Below are 17677 nucleotides of genomic sequence, written 5' to 3'. Positions count from 1 at the left end.
CCAAGCTCCTTCAGTACTGCTGCTATCTATACTTCATTGTTTGGACAGCCACTCCCTTTGCTTTTTAGAGTATATCAGGTCTGTCTGTAGTCCCAGCTCTACCCAATTACAAGACATCATCAGTTCTCCACCTTTTTTCAATAGCCAGCTCTACACAGCAGGCCTAATCCTTCCAGTACAGAATCTTTAGAGTTCTCCAGGGCAGTTCCAGGGTCAGGAAAAATCATTCAGAGACTAGATTTCCTGATACTTGGTAATGAGAGTTTGAGTGTTTGTTTTTTGCCAGACCTGGGCCTTGAACTCAGGACCTGGGCACTATCCTTGGGCTTTCTCAAGGCTAGAACTTTTCCAGTTGAGCCACAGCACCACTTGTGGCTTTTTTCTATGTATGTGGTACCAAGGAATCAAACCCGTGTCTTTGTGCATGCTAGGCAAGCACTCTACCACTAGGGTCAACTCCTGGCCCCAAGTTTGATAACCAAGTGCAGTTGTCTAAACTGGTTGGTTTTAAAGATGGTCACTCAATTATCAGTGGTGCTTCCCCATCTACTCTGCTGAAGGGTGAAAGCCTCCCGTCCTTGAATAAGGCCTCTTATCTGCTCCTAAATGATGCCCACAACCTCATCTCCCACCAAGTGCTCAGTTACACTGAATTCTCCTTATTCCCCAAGAAGTACACAGTATTTTCTTGCCAAAGTATTTCCTCCTCTCAAGATGCCTGACTGACCACATCCCCTGAAGTTCCCCTGCTACCTTTAACACTACCTGCCCTGACTTCTGCCTAAGGAGATACACTTAGGTTTGTTCTAACTTGTGCCATGTCCCAGCTGCATGAGGCCATGTGGTCCTCCCTGAGATCAGCTGCTGCCTCTGCTTTAACCCAGAACTTCCCAGAGATCTATCACAAGCTCTTCTTACACATAGCCATCTGAGTAAGGGATACCACCCTGAAATCACAGATTAAATGCCACCTGTGAGTCAAGGAATAAATCAGCTAAAAGTACCTTGTAGTTTTTTAAAAGTCTGATAATCAAGCACATTATAAACCCATTTAGGCATGGAGTTTCTAATTTTCCTGTCTCCAGTTTTACACAGTACTTAGCTCCTTGTGAGGGATATTGTTCCAAAGGGAACTTCAACATTTACAAACTTCTCAATTAAGGTTCAAAAAATGAAGGCTCTCTTTGACACAAATCAATAGAGGCTTACTATTCATGTGAAAAAAAACTTAACAGTGTGGCCTTGAGATCAACAGTCAATTGGCCTACAACAGCTTTTGATTTTTGCTTTTCCTTTTTGGTGTAACCCATTTCTTCACCCAACAGTGTGACAAGGCAGAGGGCTTCTTGTTGGAAAAGCACTTCAGAAAGTCATGATCAAAGGAGACAGCATATAGTATGGGAATAGACCTGATATCAACACATCTGTCTCTCAGAACACAACTATGCAAACCCTCTTGACAATTTCCATGATTGTAGATGAGAACAATGTGGTGGCACTAGACACATAAGTGCAATGAAACTGCCACAGGGCAGTCACCTGATGGTCTGGCTCCAAGGGACTCAGAAAACAAATCTGCCTTTACAACATTAGTGTCTGAGACAAACATTCTTCATGCATCCTGTTTTCATTTCTGCTTCAAAACACACATCCTGGGACCAGGCATTTAGTCTAGTGGTAGAGTGCTTGCCTACCATGCACCCATACCCAGGTTCGATTCCTTGGTGCCACATACATAGGAAAAGAAAAGCTGGAAGTGGTGTTGTAGCTCAAGTGGTAGGGTTCTAGCCTTGAGAAAACCCAAGGACAGTACTCAGGCCCTGAGCTCAAGTCCAGGACTGGCAAAAATGCAAACACAAACACACACACACACACACACACACACACACACACACACACACACACACACACAAACTCAACAAACAAAAAACACATCCTGTGGTTATTCCAACAAGCTAGTGCTTAGCAGAAGGCCCCGCATGTATTCATCCAAGCAATATATAGGAGTTTGATTACCTACAAATGTGTCTCGATGCACTTCTGATAAGTGTCAAAATTCATTTGACTGCCAGGGAAAATACAAGTGGCAAAGTACAAAATAAGATTTCCTGACTCTCATAAGGGTCTTTGTACTTTACTGCCCGTATCAATTTGGCTGAGATGGTATGGAATGAGCATCGAGTCTGCTAAGGGAAAAATACCAAGGCTCATTCATTCTAACGTTTTAGTATATAAAAGAAAAATTTAGGTCCTTGAAATATCTTAGACAACTTAGATTTGACCAACTCTTGTTAGAGGTCGTGAGATGAATACTTTCGATTGGATTGAGAAGCACCAAGGGCTAGGGGAATAGCTTCAAGTAGATTAAGATAGTCTAGGTCAGAAAGACGCACCTCATGGTGGACTATGAAGGTGTTACTTGACAGAACTAGTTAAGCAGGAATAACTTCCTGAATATGGGCAGCACCATCGTTTAGGCCAGGTTCACAGAATAAAAAGAGAAAAAGGAGAAAGCCACCAAGAAGCACAGGTGTTCCTTCCTTCCCTCTGGCTCTTCCTCCTCCTCTTCTACCATGCTTCCCTCTTCCTCCCTTTATTTCCCCTCCCGGTTCCACCATAGTTTTCCTGCTGTATTGGGCTGATACTTACAAAACCATGAGCCATGTTTCCCTTGGAATTTGTCACAGCAATGGAAAGTCTAACATATGTATCATTCAAACCCAGGAAAATGATATCATTATATGATATCATTATATGACATATCAGTCAGGATAAAAGTGAACAATTAATATTTTAGGAGCTAGTTGTGCTCTTTTTCAATGAACTGCTTTTTCAGTTCACTTCTGTAATTTTTTCTAAATTAGGCATCTATTTAGTTGTTTCATTTATAGTAACCATAAGAAACAACGCCTGAAAAAAAATTAAAAAGGAACAATTCCTGAGCTCCCATTCCAGAACAATTCCTTCCTTCAGATAACTGTTCAGACAAAGGAAATTTTCCTATTTTGGGGGAAAAAATTGAAGATTGAAGAAATGACTGCTAGTAAGCAAGATGAAGCTTAATTATAGACTAATAAAAGTAGTATGCTTAATAAAATACATTAATATGTTTAGTACAGATATGGTGATGTAAGTAACTTCTACACATCCTGAAGAATATTAAGCAAAAGTGAATTTTAAAAGACAGTCCTTCAGGGCTGGGAGTTTGGCCTAGTGGTAGAGAGTTTGCCTAGCATGCATGAAGACCCGGGTTCAATTCTTCGGTACCACATACATAGAAAAAAGCCGGAAGTGGTGCTGAGGCTCAAGTGGTAGAGCTCTAGCCTTGAGAAAGTCCAAGGACAGTGCTCAGGCCCTGAGCTCAAGCCCAGGACTGGCAAAAAAAAAAAAAAAAAAGAGTCCTTCAGACTGAGAATACAGCTCGCAAGTATAGGCTTTCTCATGAGAAAAGAGAAGAAGGGAAGAGGAAAGGGGAAAGAGAGGAAATAAGGCAGAAGGGAAGGAAGGGGAAAGGAGAAGGAAGAGAGGAAAGGGGAAATAGAGCTCTGGAGAAAAGAGCGGGGAAGAAAAACTGACAGAAAAAGGAAGAAAACAAAGCAAGCAAGCCAGCCAGCCAGTTTTTCAGTGAAGTTTTCTGTGTGGCATGAGGCTATGAGTCATCACACCTTTTCCAAACTCCTAGAACATCGACTCCGGGTGATAATGAAGAGCCAATGTAGGTTCATCAATGTTATAGCTGAATTTAAAAATGTCCCCCAAAGATTTATTACACATTAGTGCTGGACATTGCCCCTGCATCTGGCTCCCTGGATCTTTCCAGCTTTCTGCTTCTTGGCAGCAGCTAGGTGAGCAGCTTTCATCCATGTTTCTGCTATTATGTTCTGCCTTGCCACAAGCCAGAATAATGAAGTGCCCACAGACTGCAACTGTGAGCCAAAACCTTAATTTAACTCAAGCATTCTGTCAGAGAAATTTAGAAGTGGCTATACACCACTTCCAACAATTATATTAGTGTGGTGTGGGTTGTTGCATCAAGAGTGAGTGCATAAAGAACAGGAGTCCATGGATCCATGGAGGATATGTTTCAAGATGGATGCCTAAAATTGTCAATGGTACCAAACCTTATTTTTTTCTTTTTTTGGTATAAAATAACTTCTTTACATAATTTATGTCTATAGAACATAGACGCTTTCTTCAGAACTAGAAAGTTTACAAATGACAGATATTCGCTTATCAAAGAAATCTTCAAGCTAGTTTAACTTGTAAACTAGATATAGTAAAAGATTAGCAGAGATAGTTAATAATTGAATAAAAAGAACAAGATACTATGATGAAAGTTACTTTAAACTTATGAATTATTTCTGGAATTGTCTGTTCAATATTTTCATTTCAAGCTTGGCCATAGGAAACCGAAAACACAAAACATAACCACAGATTAAGGGGATGGCTATTCTATATGGGAATTCTATATATATTCTGTTCCATTTTTCTATGATCCTAAAACTCTAAAAATAAGGTTTATTGAAAGAGGGAAATAAGCCGGGTGCAGTGGCTCACGCCTGTAATCCTAGCTATTCAGGAGGCTGAGATCTGAGGATTGCGGTCCAAAGCCAGGTTGGGCACTAAAGTCTTATTTCCAATTAACCACTAGAAACCAGAAGTGGAGCTGTGGCTCAAGGAATGGGGTGGTAGCCTTGAGCTAAAGAGCTCAGGGACAACGCCCAGGCCCAGAGTTGAAGCTTCAGGACAGACCAAAAAAAAAAAAAGGTGGGGGGGGGAATAACTGTGAGCCTTTCTTTGTAGCTTCCCTATGGTCTCTGCCTGTCATCACCCACATCTACCCAGGCCTGCCTGCCCCTTAGCTTGTTCCTTGTTCCTCTTTAGCAACCTCCATCATCTATTCTTTAGATTAACTTTAGTTCTAGTGCTTTCTGGCACTATAAGCTTCAAACCTGCATCTCCCTATGGAACTAACTACCAGAAACCTCACAAAATCAACATCCTACAGAAAAGACTGAAATACCTTCTTAGTCTCTTTAAAGTAAATGGTCACAAGATTTTTATATAAATAAGCTATCAACAACCTAAAGTGAGCAACCAAAAGAAGGACAAAGAATTACAAATTTGTATCAAGAACATAAAATAGCTTCTCCAAGTTCTGAGTTGCCTATAGTTTCATAACCTTTTAAGGACTTTATTATGACTTCTTTTTCATTCCAATTATCTTATACCTAGTATATTTTTCCTCCCCCTCCCCCTTTTCTTTGGAAGCATGGGATCTGAAGTCAAGGCCTTATTCTTACCAGGCAAGGGTTGTATCATTTGAACCACATCTAAAGCCCTTTGTTTTCAGGTCATTTTTTTTTTCAAGTAGGGTCTTGCATCTTTTGCCCAGGAATGACCTCAGATCAGTATCATCCCATCTATACCTCTGATATAGCTAGAATCACTATGCTCATCAGTTGAGATGGAGTCTAACTTGTTGCCTAATCCGACCTTGAACCTTGATCACTGTGATCTGATTCTAGAGTAGCTAGATTCACATGCATAAATCATCAAGCAAGCTTGTATTGTTTTTCTTCAATAGCACTTTTCAAATAAGTTTCAGGCCCTAAACTCTGGCTGAACCTCTTCTGTGAACCACTGAGGCTTTGGTGGTGCAATTCTTACTATTCTCTTTATTTTGGGTCAGAAGACCTCTGGTGAAGGTGTGCCGTGGAAACAACATGCTCAGACATCCCTGCCTTTCTATCCCAAAAGCTTCACAAAGATCTGTCCAAAAATGAGGATAAATCAAAGATCATCAAAAGTCTGATCATATACATTTTACTAATAAATAACCTTCCCATAAATATCTCCCCCCAAAAAACATTTACGCTAGGTGCTGGTGGCTTGCACCTGTAATCCTAGCTACTTTAGGTGCTCAAATCTGAGGACTGAGGCTGGAAGCCAGCCTGTGCTGAAAAGTCTGAGACTCTTACCTCCAATTAACCACACACAGAAAAGATCAGAAATGGAGTTGTGGCTCAAGTGGTAGAGCATTAGCCTCAAGGAAAAAGAACAAACAAACAAAAAAACAGCTCAAGGACAGTTCCCAGACCATGAGTTTATGCCCCAGAACCAGCCGCACACGCACGCACACACACACACACGCACACAATCCCAATTGCTTAAAGATTTTCTAAACTGTAGATCAAAGCAGGTAATCATCCTCTAAACCAATGAAAGAGACACAAACCAGACATGGTACTTTTGCCTCAGTATGACCTTATGCCATGATCAAATTTATTTTTTTTCTTCCTCTAGTGATGTGGAGTACATGTATCTTACTTTGATCTTTTTTTTTTTTTGAGACAGTGTCTTCATATGTATGCAGGCTGTCCTCAAATTTGCAGTCCTCTTGCCTCAGCCCAAGTGTGGATTACAGATGTCAACCACCATACCCAGATCTCTACTTTGAATTTTCTATTGAGTATCTTTATAATGTGTTTAATACCACTATTCCCACTACCTATGTTTTTCTAATTATCAGTGTTAATTACAGGCTGGGGCTTTATTTTCTCCGAACATTCCCTTCCTCACCAGTACCACATACTTCTCAGTTTCTACTAGCTAATCAGAACCCTCAGTTTATTACTGCTATTACTACTGACATTTTTCTTCTTTTTTTTTTTTTTTTTTGCCAGTCCTGTGGCTTAAGCTCAGGGCCTGAGCACTGTCCTTGGGCTCTCTCAAGGCTCTACCACTTGAACCACAGCACCACTTCTGGCTTTTTCCATGTATGTGGGGTGCCAAGGAATCAAACCCAGGTCTTCATGCATGCTAGGCAAGCACTCTTACCACTAAGCCAAACTCCCAGTCCCCTATTGACATTTTTCTTTCCACTGCACATCTTGAATGCCTATAGCTACTAAAAATTTAGTTCATCTGGGTGCAGGTGGTTCATGCCTGTAAAATCATATAGCTACTCAAGAGGTTGAGATTTGAGGGTCACCGTTTGAAACCAGCTTGAGCAGAAAATTCCCTGTGAGACTCATCACCAACTAATCACTAAAAAGCCAGAAGTAGAGCTGTGGCTCAAAGTGGTAGTATAGTACTGGCTTTGAGCAAAAGAGCTCACAGACAGTGTCTAGGCCCCTAGTTCAAGCCCCACAACCAACCAAAATAGAAATTTTTGTTTGCTTTTTGGAGAAAAACAAAGATGGCATCGGCAACAGGTAGCAGGAAAGCCCGTTCAGCCTTAAGCAATAGTCATATTAGCTCATGGATCTCTTCAGTTTAGAGGTAGGTGTGCTCTCACTGAAGGCTGCATGAGGTCAACTTCTCTATCTTTGGGAATCACAAAGTACCCAATTCTTGGGTATAATCTATTTCTTTCAAAACTCTCAAGACTCTCTACCTTGTCTTCTGACAATGTTGTAGAAAAGTAAGACTATCTGCATTTCCCTTTTTTTTTTTGGTCAGTTGTGGGGTTTGAACTCTGGGCCTGGGCGCTGTCCCTAAGCTCTTCAGCTCAAGGCTATCTACCATTTGAATCACAGTGCTACTTCAGGTTTTCTTTTCTTTCTTGTTGCCAGTCCTGGGCTGACCTCAGGGTCTGAGCACTCTCCTTGGGCTTTCTATCATTTGAGCCATAGCACCACTTCCATGATTTCTGGCTTTTTCTATGTATGTGGTACCGAAGAATCGAATCCAGGACTTTGTGAATACTAGGCAAGCACTCTACCACTAGGCCAAACTCCCAGCCCCCACCCCTTTTAAAAAAAAATTTTTATTGCTTATGTGGTACTAAGGAATTGAACCCAGGGCCTTATACATGCTAGGCAAGCACTACCACTAGGCCATGCTCCCAGCCCCTACTTCAAGTTTTCTGGTGGTTAACTATCAATAAGAGTCTCACAGATTTTCGTGCCTGGGGTGGCTTTGAACCGCGATGCTCAGGTCTCAACCTACTGAGTAGCTAGGATTACAGGCATGAGCTACTGACTCCCAGATTTATTTATTTATTTTTTTGGTCAGTCATAGTGTTTGAACTGTGACATTACTCAAGGTCTGGGAAATGACCCTGCGCTCTTTTGCTCAAAGCTAGTGCTCCACCATTTGAGCCATAACTCTACTTCTAGTTTTCTAAAGTGGAGATAAATCTCACAGACTTTCCTGCTCAGGTTAGCTTTCAACTATAATCCTTGGATCTCAGCCTCTTGAGTAGCTAGGTGTGAGACACCAATGCTTAGTCTTTTTTTTTTTTTTTTTTTTTTTGGTGGGTCATGGGGCTTGAACTCAGCTTTGGCACTGTCCCTTAGCTCTTTAGCTCAATGCTACCTACCACCCTACCCTTGAGTCAAGCCCCACTTCACATTTTCTAGAGGTTAACTGGAGATAAGATCTCAGATCCTTTTGTGCCTGGGCTGGCTTTGAACTTTGATCCTCAGATCTCAGCCTCCTGAGTAGCTAGGATTACAAGTGAGCCAGTGCCCCTGGCACTTCTTTCAAATAACTTGTTTTCCCTTTCTTCTGAGTGGCTGTTGCAAAGTACTTCTTTTTCCTTGAAATTTACAACTTTCATTGGGTGTGCCTTCTTTCCACTAATTCCATCTAATGCAGAAAGAGCCCTTTGAACACACCAAAGCAGATTTTTTTAGCCTAAAGATACTTTTTCCATTGTTAGATTTGATTACTTTCTATTCTGTTTTAGTATCTTCCTCAGGAACAACTTACTTAGACACAGCACTCTAACTTGCCACATTGTAAGTTTTGTTCTTCATGAATCTTAGTGGAGTATAAAATTTTGCAGATGCAATTAGAATCCTTATTTTATTTCTCTCAGTTCATTATTTCCATTTATAATTCAATCTGCCTCCCAACCAAGTAGCTTTCAGCCTAGCCTGTGACCTTCTCTCATTTTTCAATCCACTTCTGGCTTTTTCTATGTATGTGGTACCATGGAATCAAACCCAGGGCTCCATGCATGCTAGGCAAGCACTGTACCACTAAGCCAAACTCCCGGTCCAAGTCCAGTTGTTGCTTTTTTTTTTTTCAAATTAAACAACAACCACAAAAACAGCACAAAGCATATTTCACCTGAAATTTACTTCTAGCCTTTTTTATTTTTTTTGGGGGGGGGTGGGAGCACCAGACATGGTGCTTGAACTCAGGGCCTAGGCATTGTCCTTGGGCTTTCTCAAGGATAAAACTCTACCACTTGAGCCACAGCACCACTTCGAGGTTTTTCTATGTATATGGTACTGAAGAATGGGATCCAGGGCTTCATGCATACTAGGAAAGCACTCTACCAATAGGCCAAATTCGGCTTCTTTTAGTTCAATGTACAAGTGTCTTTCTTGAATGAGTAGGTGAGCAAAAACTTCCCATTGGCTTCCATTAGGATGAAGAAGGCAGGGAGTTCAATCTCTGTAAGGAAATAGTTGCTTGAGGGTGAAAAGCTATCAACTACTTTCCTGCAACAAGAGGAAAAGGGAAGAATGTAGGGACTATTCTGGCACAATGGCTTCCAGATGGCCTTGGAATTAACCTTGTGTATGACCCAATACTCATACTCCCTGTCCTAATCTAAACACAGCCTGGCAAGGCACTGACCAAGAGCCTTTCCTTCTACTCAATTTCCATTCTGTTTTATAGGCCCTAATTTCTTGTTCCTTCTAATAGCTTGTTAAACTCTGTCCTATGCTAAAGGATCCTTTCCATTCTTCCATTTAAAAAATTAAATAGAGGCACAATTGATGATATTATACAGATTCTAACTGTAACAGTGATGTTTGATATGCGTAGCTGTTGAGAAATGACTGCCACAGTCAATCTGATTAACTAGTAATTATCTCACATAGTTGCAGTGCGTGGTGATATTAAAATTAACAAGTTCCACATATACAATTAGTAACTGCAGACAGTATGTTGTATATTAAGTATCCAGACTTTACTTACCTTGTAATTCCCGAGTCTCTCCTAACCCTAACCCCTTTGGGTCAAGTCTCTGCTGTGAGGAGCTTTTTGGTTTATTTTTAGCATGTGCTTAGATTCCAGGATTAACAAGAATGAAGGTTTGGTGTCCTGCATCCCCTAGCAGGGTCTGCTGAAGCCCCTGAGAAGTAGATTTGCCACACTTCTTTTAACAGATTTCAACACAACACCCTCAATTCCATGAACCAACATGTCCTTCTTCAGGAAGTAAACATTTTCTACAGGCAAAGCTTCTGCTCCAGATGCAACAGTTCTTATAAACTAAGAACACAACTACAAATATTCAGGCTGGTCCTTCTCCAAATAATGAAGCTTAAAATAAACTTCAACCTTTCTCAATGGGAAGAAAACACTAGCAAACCTAAAAGTCTTCAGGATAGCATATCAGCCCCATATTTGATCATTGCAGAGGTGAGCCAAATCTTCTCTCACTCCCAACACAGAAACCAGCCCAGGTCTCAGTTCTTCACACAGGAGAACAAAGTACTTGACAGTGAGTCAAGCTCCAACACAGAGGAGACTGGAAAACAGACTTAAACCACAGCAGGATTGAACCTGCTGAGACAAAGAAGCCAGACTGAAAAGAATCACATTTATGGCCCATTTATGTAAAATGTCCAGAATAGGCAAATACAAAAGAAGAAAGAAAATGCATCAGTGGTTGCTGGTAGGAGAGAAGAGTGACTGCTGAGATAAACAGGGTTTCTTTTTAAGAAAAAATGTTGTAAAACTAGAGAACAGTGATAAACTACACAGCTTTATGAGCAATCACTTAAGTGAATACTTTAAAAAGGCAACTATTATATATGGATTATAGCTAAATAAAAAAAAAAAAAGAATTCAGCCAGGCACTGTGGCTCATGCCTGTAATCCTAGTTACTCAGGAGGCTGAGATCTGAGAATCAAGGTTCAAAGCCAGCCTGTGTACTAAAGACCAAGAGACTCTTATCTCCAATTAATCACTAGAAAACGGGAAGTGGGGCTGAAGCGCTCAGGGACAAAGTTCAGGCCCAGGGGTAGGGTGGTAGCCTTGAGCTGAAGAGCTCAGGGACAGCACCCGGGCCCCATGGTTCAAGCCCCAGGACCCACCAAAAAAAAAAAAAGAATCGGTCCCAGTACCACAAAATCAGTTAAAAAGCAATGCAATAAGTATTTTTTTTTTTGCCAGTTCTGGGCATTGAACTCAGGGCTTGAGCACCGTCCTTGGGTTTTCTCTACCACTTGGGCCAAAGCACCAATTCCGGCTTTTTTCTGTATGTGGTTCTGAGGAATCAAACCCAGGTCTTTGTGTATGCTAGGGAAGCACTCTATGACTAGGCCAAACTCCTAGCCCAGCAACAGCTATTTTTTTTTTTTAAACCAGGTAGACTGAAGAATCACAGTTCCCTTACGCCTATAAAACTTACTACGATCTAAAACTACTTGGCAAGTATAGGGGATCATACACAAAGCTGCTAAGCAATCTTTGATAGAACAAAACTACTAGACTGTTAGGGTTTTGTTACGACCTTTAAAAATCATAGCAAGCAAAGAAATAATGGGCCAGAAGAGAGGCAGGGAACACACATGTAGGAAATATCTTGAAGAATTATGAAAAAGTGTCTTTCAGAGAGAGACAGGAATAAAAATTCCTAAGAACCAAGGAGATGATCCCTCTCATTATAAAATAGGAAAAGATTCTTCAAAATATCATTCATGCTGGCACAGTCCCAACAACAATCTGCTAAAGAGAGAAAAGCTCTATTTCCTTAAATCTGTTCAGGAGCCGGCGGTGGCTCATGCCTGTAATCCTAGTTACTCAGGAGGTTGAGATCTGAGCATCAGGGTTAAAACCAGCCCGGGCACAAAAGGACCTGAGACTCTTATCTCCAATTAACCTCTAGAAAATGGAAAGTGGGGCTTGGCTCAAGGAAAGGGGTGGGGGGCGGCGGTGGCCTTGAGCTGAAGAGCTCAGGGACAGTGCCCAGGCCCAGAGTTCAAGCCTCACGACCCACAAAAAGAAAAAGAAATCTGTTCAGGAAGGTAGGAGGTTGCTGCCTTCATAAAAATACCATTGGTTTGTTTTTTCTATGAAGTTTAATCAGCTTTTAGCTCCTCAACAACATTTCTGTGCTAAATAATAAATATATACATTACTGACACCCTGGACCATGGAGATGTACAGTCTCTAAAAATAGAGCAGGGATTTCAAGGAAACCTGCCCATAAAAATCAAATCTAAGAAGAGTAACTCAGAAGGTTACTACCAACCACATGGTTTCTTCACAGGCAGCACTGGTCTCAAATAGCCCCCAAACAGGATGTCTGGCTACAATTAGAAGAAATATGAGAAATGTGACCCACACGCATGAAAAAGAAAAACAAGAACTTTGAGACACAGAAGTATGGGATCACCAAGTCTTGGGATCATTACACTGATCATAAAAGCTATTTTCAAAATACTTAATTCATCTTCAGCTACAGGGTGATGTGTACTTGTTGCTCATAACACAAAGAGCAAAGTTTTGTGGTAATTACACTGAAGCAGAAATGGAAATATGTAATTTGAACTGCTGAAGCTGAATTTGGTTGTTCAATGGTTCATGCATAAACACAAGTACTGCTCATCAAATTTCAGAGAACTTGACTTTCACAGCCTCTATGCCAGTGGAACATGAACAATAGTTTGAAGAATCCTTGTCCTATTTAGCACTAGGACCATTCAGGTCCTCTGGTTTTCATATGTTACTCTTTTCTTCCTCCCAGTGAAAATGTATCAGCCTCATACACACTCTCTCATTACATGGTGCATACATAATATTAAAAGGAAAAAACTGAAATGCCTACTATACTAGTCACAAACAAAATTAATACTTCAGAATGGAATGTAAATCAGTCATCTGAAAGGGAGACTCCTAGATCCTGTTGCTATTTCTTGAATGCTTGTATAGAGTGTCATTTTTTTTCCCACCCTGCCCTTTCCTTTATTGAATTTTCATACAATGAGTTTGCTATGACCATCACCGGATATAAGGGCAGTGACAAAAAAACTTACAGCTGAATCCTGTATTAGTCTCAGCTATGGCTAAAGTTAATTTCTTGTTAAAAGCCTGTAGGAAAAGTGTTAAGGGAAGAAGGGAAAGAGAGGCTTATTATTCCTGAGCCAGGTGTTTGGCCTAGTGGTAGAGTGCTTGCCTAGCATGCACAAAGACCCAGGTTTAATTCCTCAATACCACATACACAGAAAAAGCTGGAAGTGGTGCTGTAGCTCAAGTGTTAGAGCGCTTGGTCTAGCCTTGAGGAAAGACCAAGGACAGTGCTCAAGCCCTGAGCTCAAACCCCAGGACTGGCAAAAAAAAAAAAAAAAAAAAAAAGACTTACTCCCAAGAGTGCTCTGGTTTTGTTCTCTATCCAATGATTTGACAGCAAAAGCATCTCCTTTGTATTATGTAAATATAGTTCATCTTACTAAAGTTTCCAATCCTAAAGTTCATTTCTTCATAAAACCATAGCCAAGTATTCAAATAAAGTCTTTACTATGTTAAGCCAGATAACTAATCACTTCCAGATGGGTGTAGATCTAACAAGCTACAGGGTATGCTTACTCCAAGTTCTCCCACACACATATTCCATTGACATCTGAGCCGTTTACTAACTTATTTTGGTTACCAATTGAATCCACATTTCCCAAAGAACAAGAAAAAGAATGTAACTTTGACCTTGAATCAAGTAGATAGCTTTTATGTGTAATTTTTTAAAGACACTAAGGAAACCAAAACACTTATCGCTTTTGCTTATACATATAATCTAGTTTGTAGGATGCAAGTGATATGCAACAACAGTCATGGCTTCCAAAAAGTGAATATAAAGCTTTTTTAAAAGACTAAAGAGTTAAATCTTTTTTTTTTTCCCAGTCCTGGGCCTTCAACTCAGGCCCTGAGCACTGACCTTGGGCTTTCTCAAGGCTAGAGCTCTACCACTTCAGCAACGTCACCACTTCTGGCTTTTTCTGTGTATGTGGTACAGACGAATCAAACTCAGGGCTTCATGCATGCTAGACAAGCACTCTACCACTGGGCCAAACTCCTGGCCCAAGATTTAAATCTTTATTACAGCTGAGATATGTGAGAAACATCCCCCTAAACGACATTTTAGAAACCAAAGAAAACAATTTGTATTATACACAAAATGAACAATGTTCATTTCGGTATGACTTAGTTTCAAATAGTTCATACACCCAAACCAGGAAATTGTAATTTAAAATTTTACATTAGGCCATGAGTATGGACTAGTGGTAGAGTGCTTGCTTAGCATGCATGAATGAAGCACTGGGTTTGATTCCTCAGTCCCACATACAGAGAAAACGCCACACGTAGTGCTATGGCTCAAATGATAGAGCACGTGCCTTGAAAAAGCCCAAAGATAGTGCCCAGGCCCTGAGCTCAAGCCCCAGAATTGGGACCCCCCCCAAAAAAAAAGAAAAGAAAAGAAAAATTACATTAAAAGACAAAGCAAATTAGACAAAATTTAACAATTGGTGTATTTAGAACAAGGACATATAGATTTTACTCTTTCCCTTTTTTTTTTTTTAACATTTTCAAAATATAAAGTGGGAAAAAAACTACTAGAATGTGCCAACCATAAGATGGTCCTGACCCAAATACACATGTTTCTCCAACTCACTCTGAGTTAGTAGGGCTAAATACATTGATGACAGTGTTCATCAAAACAACTAGCCCACTTGGGTTTTTAATACATTCCTCATATTAATCCCATCTGAGTATTCAAATATCCATATCATCCCAGTTAAGCAGCTTATCCAAAGTCACACATCATGTTACCTCAACACACGTTTACAATAGTACTTTAATCAGTTTGACCCCTATAGAGCTATGTTATTTTTAACATGTCTTCTCATTGCATCTCTCTTGGGCCAGCATCCTAATAAGTCAGAAGGTTTCTTAAAAAATAAAAATAAAAATCATTTTTTTTGTCAGTCATGGAGCTTGAACTCTGGGCCTGGGTGCTGTCCTTGAGCTCTTCAGTTCAAGGCTACCACCCTATCTCTGGAGCCACAGCACCGCTTCCCATTTTCCTAGTGATTAATTGGAGACAAGAGCCTCATGTTCTTTAGTGCCCAGGCTGGCTTTGAACTGTGATCCTCAGATCTCAGTCTCCTGAGTAGCTAGGATTACAGGTGTAAGCCACCGAACCTAGCTCTAAATATTTTTTTAATCGAATACAATGCAACACGAAGTGTAACAAACAGGTTCAGATATTTTAGGTGGGTGTTTGTTGTTCATTTGCTTTATATAAGTTCTAGCTATAGTCCATATGCACATAGAGCCACAGCACCACTTCTGGCTACCTAGAACTAATTATAAGATTCATTACATGGCTGGAATGGCCTTGATGGCCTCAATTTGTACAGATACAAATTCTTCAAACAGTTGAATATTTTCTGCCTTGAACTAGGGGAATTATCTGAGATATTCTCAGTGCTGACTGAATATAGCAAACAAGGAGAAAAAAAAAAAAAACCTCTTAAATCATACCAGAATAACCAGAATATCCCTACTTGCCAGTAACGTCACACTTTAAGGAAATGACACACCTGTAAAAATCAGTGCCCAAACTTTCCAGTCACCAATCTAGTCAATGATGTTTTTTTATCACTGAACCAAGATGAAATCTGCACACCAAGCTTCAGAGCCTGGAGAAATTCTCCAGAGGGAGTTAGCCAACTATGGGTTAAGGCAGTAGGCCATGGGCAGATTTCAGAATTCAAAACTCCCGGACAAGACGACACCAAATTTCAAGAAGCATGGAAGAACCGGGAGAGCCGATTTTTTTATGTGTGTGTGTGTGCCTTTGGGCCAGTCCTGGGGCTTAAACTCAGGGCCTAAGGAGCTGTCCCTGAGCTTTTTTGGCTTGAGGCTAGTGTTCTACCACTGGAGCCATAGCTCTAAGTCTGGCTTTTTGGCGGTTAACTGGAAATAAGTCTCACAAACTTTCCTGCCTGAGCTAGCCTAAGATCCCAGCCCTTGAGTAGCCACCAATGTCTGGGTGATAATTTTTTTTTAAAAAAATCTTACCTCAAAGTTGTCTCAGTAAAAAAAAGAGGGAAATAAAAATTTTCACATGGTACTAATTAAAAAAACATTTCTGAAACAGACACTCTTCATTGTCTTTAGATGCAAGACAGTCCTTCATCAGGGTAACACTGAACACTTACAGGAAGACAGCAATAGAAGAAGCCCCAGACTCCTCTACTGTGAAGGGTAAAGGGGTGGGGGAGGCAGTATGAAAGTTACAGACTTAAATTCTAAAACCAAATATCCAAACACTACTAGCAGAACCCAAGGGAAATAGCTGATGTTCTTTCCAGTTTTGCTTTTTTAAACTTAGTCATGTTCTACATGTCCAGCCAAATTATTGGGCATTTGTGAAACAGAACATTACCAGGGAAGCCAGACAAGGGCAGGACCCACATTGTACATTCCAAACTCTGCTCCTCTGAGTGCTGTCATTAGGAGTGAAAGCCCTGGGAACAGGTCTGGGGAGCAAGAGACAGAGGGTATAAAGACCAGTCAGTCACAGAAATGGGGAAAGGAAGTATCTGACTTTATCCCATTGAAACAAACATTCCAGTAACCACTTGACCATGTACTCTATATGGAAATGTTCTCGTAACATTCTAGCTACCACCCTGTGACTCCCAACAAAAATGCAACATTTTATAAGAACTCTTGTCCAGTATGAAGATTCTCTTTATATAAGGCAATGAAAGGCATCATTTTCATCTCAAAGTGTTTCATGTGCTTAGAAATGTGGTCATGCTGAATCTAAGTCTGCAATTGCTTGTCTTCCTATACTTGAGACATGGAGTCTCATCTCATGATCAGGCCAAACATTTAAAAGGCACTAAAATCCTCCAATTTTCCCATACGGTAACACAAACATGAATTCACTTATCTGAGTCGTTCTCAACTCAAAAACCATTTTTTTTCCAACTAAAAAAAGTTTTAATCTAATTAATACAACTTGGAAAAGGACATTCTTGATCATTTTATCCTCTCTGCTGAGAACTAAAAGAAGTCCTGTCTTCTCACAGAATATTTTTTTGCCATTGTCTACCACTTTTGATTATTGCATTTTTCTAAGATATCTATGTTAAAATAAACATAATCATAACTATTTGCAAAATAAAAGTATTAATATATTCTAAGTATATGAAAATCTTTTGTATATATTTAACATAATAGCAAAGTGTCAATCTCAAATATAACTCAAATATATAAAACCTAGTTCAGTTCTTAAAATGACAAATATATGTGCTTAATGAATATTCGAGAAAGAGAAAAGACATTTTTCTTTCTGCACTCTATGGCAATGAAATCCTTACCAAATGACAGGGAAGGAAATCTACCTGCTGCTAAGCCAGCATCAGACCGGATGTCTCTGGCTCAAACAAGAAGGTTATTTACTGCCCTCATGACAGGAAGTGTGGAGACAGGACATCAAGAAGCCAGTTGTTCATCCTCAGGCTTGGATATGGATGGACTTGAGGGAATATGAAAATAAGCTGGCTAACCATCCAGGCTCAACAAAGTCTAGGGCAGAAAAAAAAAGGGAAGGGTGTCCTCCTTGAGCATGAGGTATTTGCCATGGAAGAAGAGCTTCTCTGAGAAATTCTCCTGCAAAGGCGCCCTTTGCCCTAG

General features: G+C 40.3%; 1 protein-coding gene across 2 annotated transcripts in view; it reads right to left on the bottom strand.

The window, feature by feature from the left end:
• The window catches only part of Cyth3 (cytohesin 3), an 80014-nt gene that overhangs the window by 48370 nt on the left and 13967 nt on the right, over positions 1-17677 (bottom strand). The window contains exon 1 of one of the 2 annotated variants that reach the window (XM_090324276.1): positions 17386-17405. The exons of the other annotated variant lie outside the window; for it this stretch is intronic. The gene's annotated coding sequence lies outside the window, so the exon portion shown is untranslated. Of the gene's footprint in view, positions 1-17385; positions 17406-17677 lie in introns of those variants that run through there. 2 annotated transcript variants of the gene reach the window in all.

The sequence above is a fragment of the Megascapheus bottae genome, chromosome 34 (assembly GCF_031878675.1).
Source record: "Megascapheus bottae isolate mThoBot1 chromosome 34, mThoBot2.hap1, whole genome shotgun sequence".
Taxonomy (NCBI): domain Eukaryota; kingdom Metazoa; phylum Chordata; class Mammalia; order Rodentia; family Geomyidae; genus Megascapheus; species Megascapheus bottae.
Note: the sequence above shows the minus strand (reverse complement) of the source record. Positions and strands in the feature narration are given on the sequence as shown.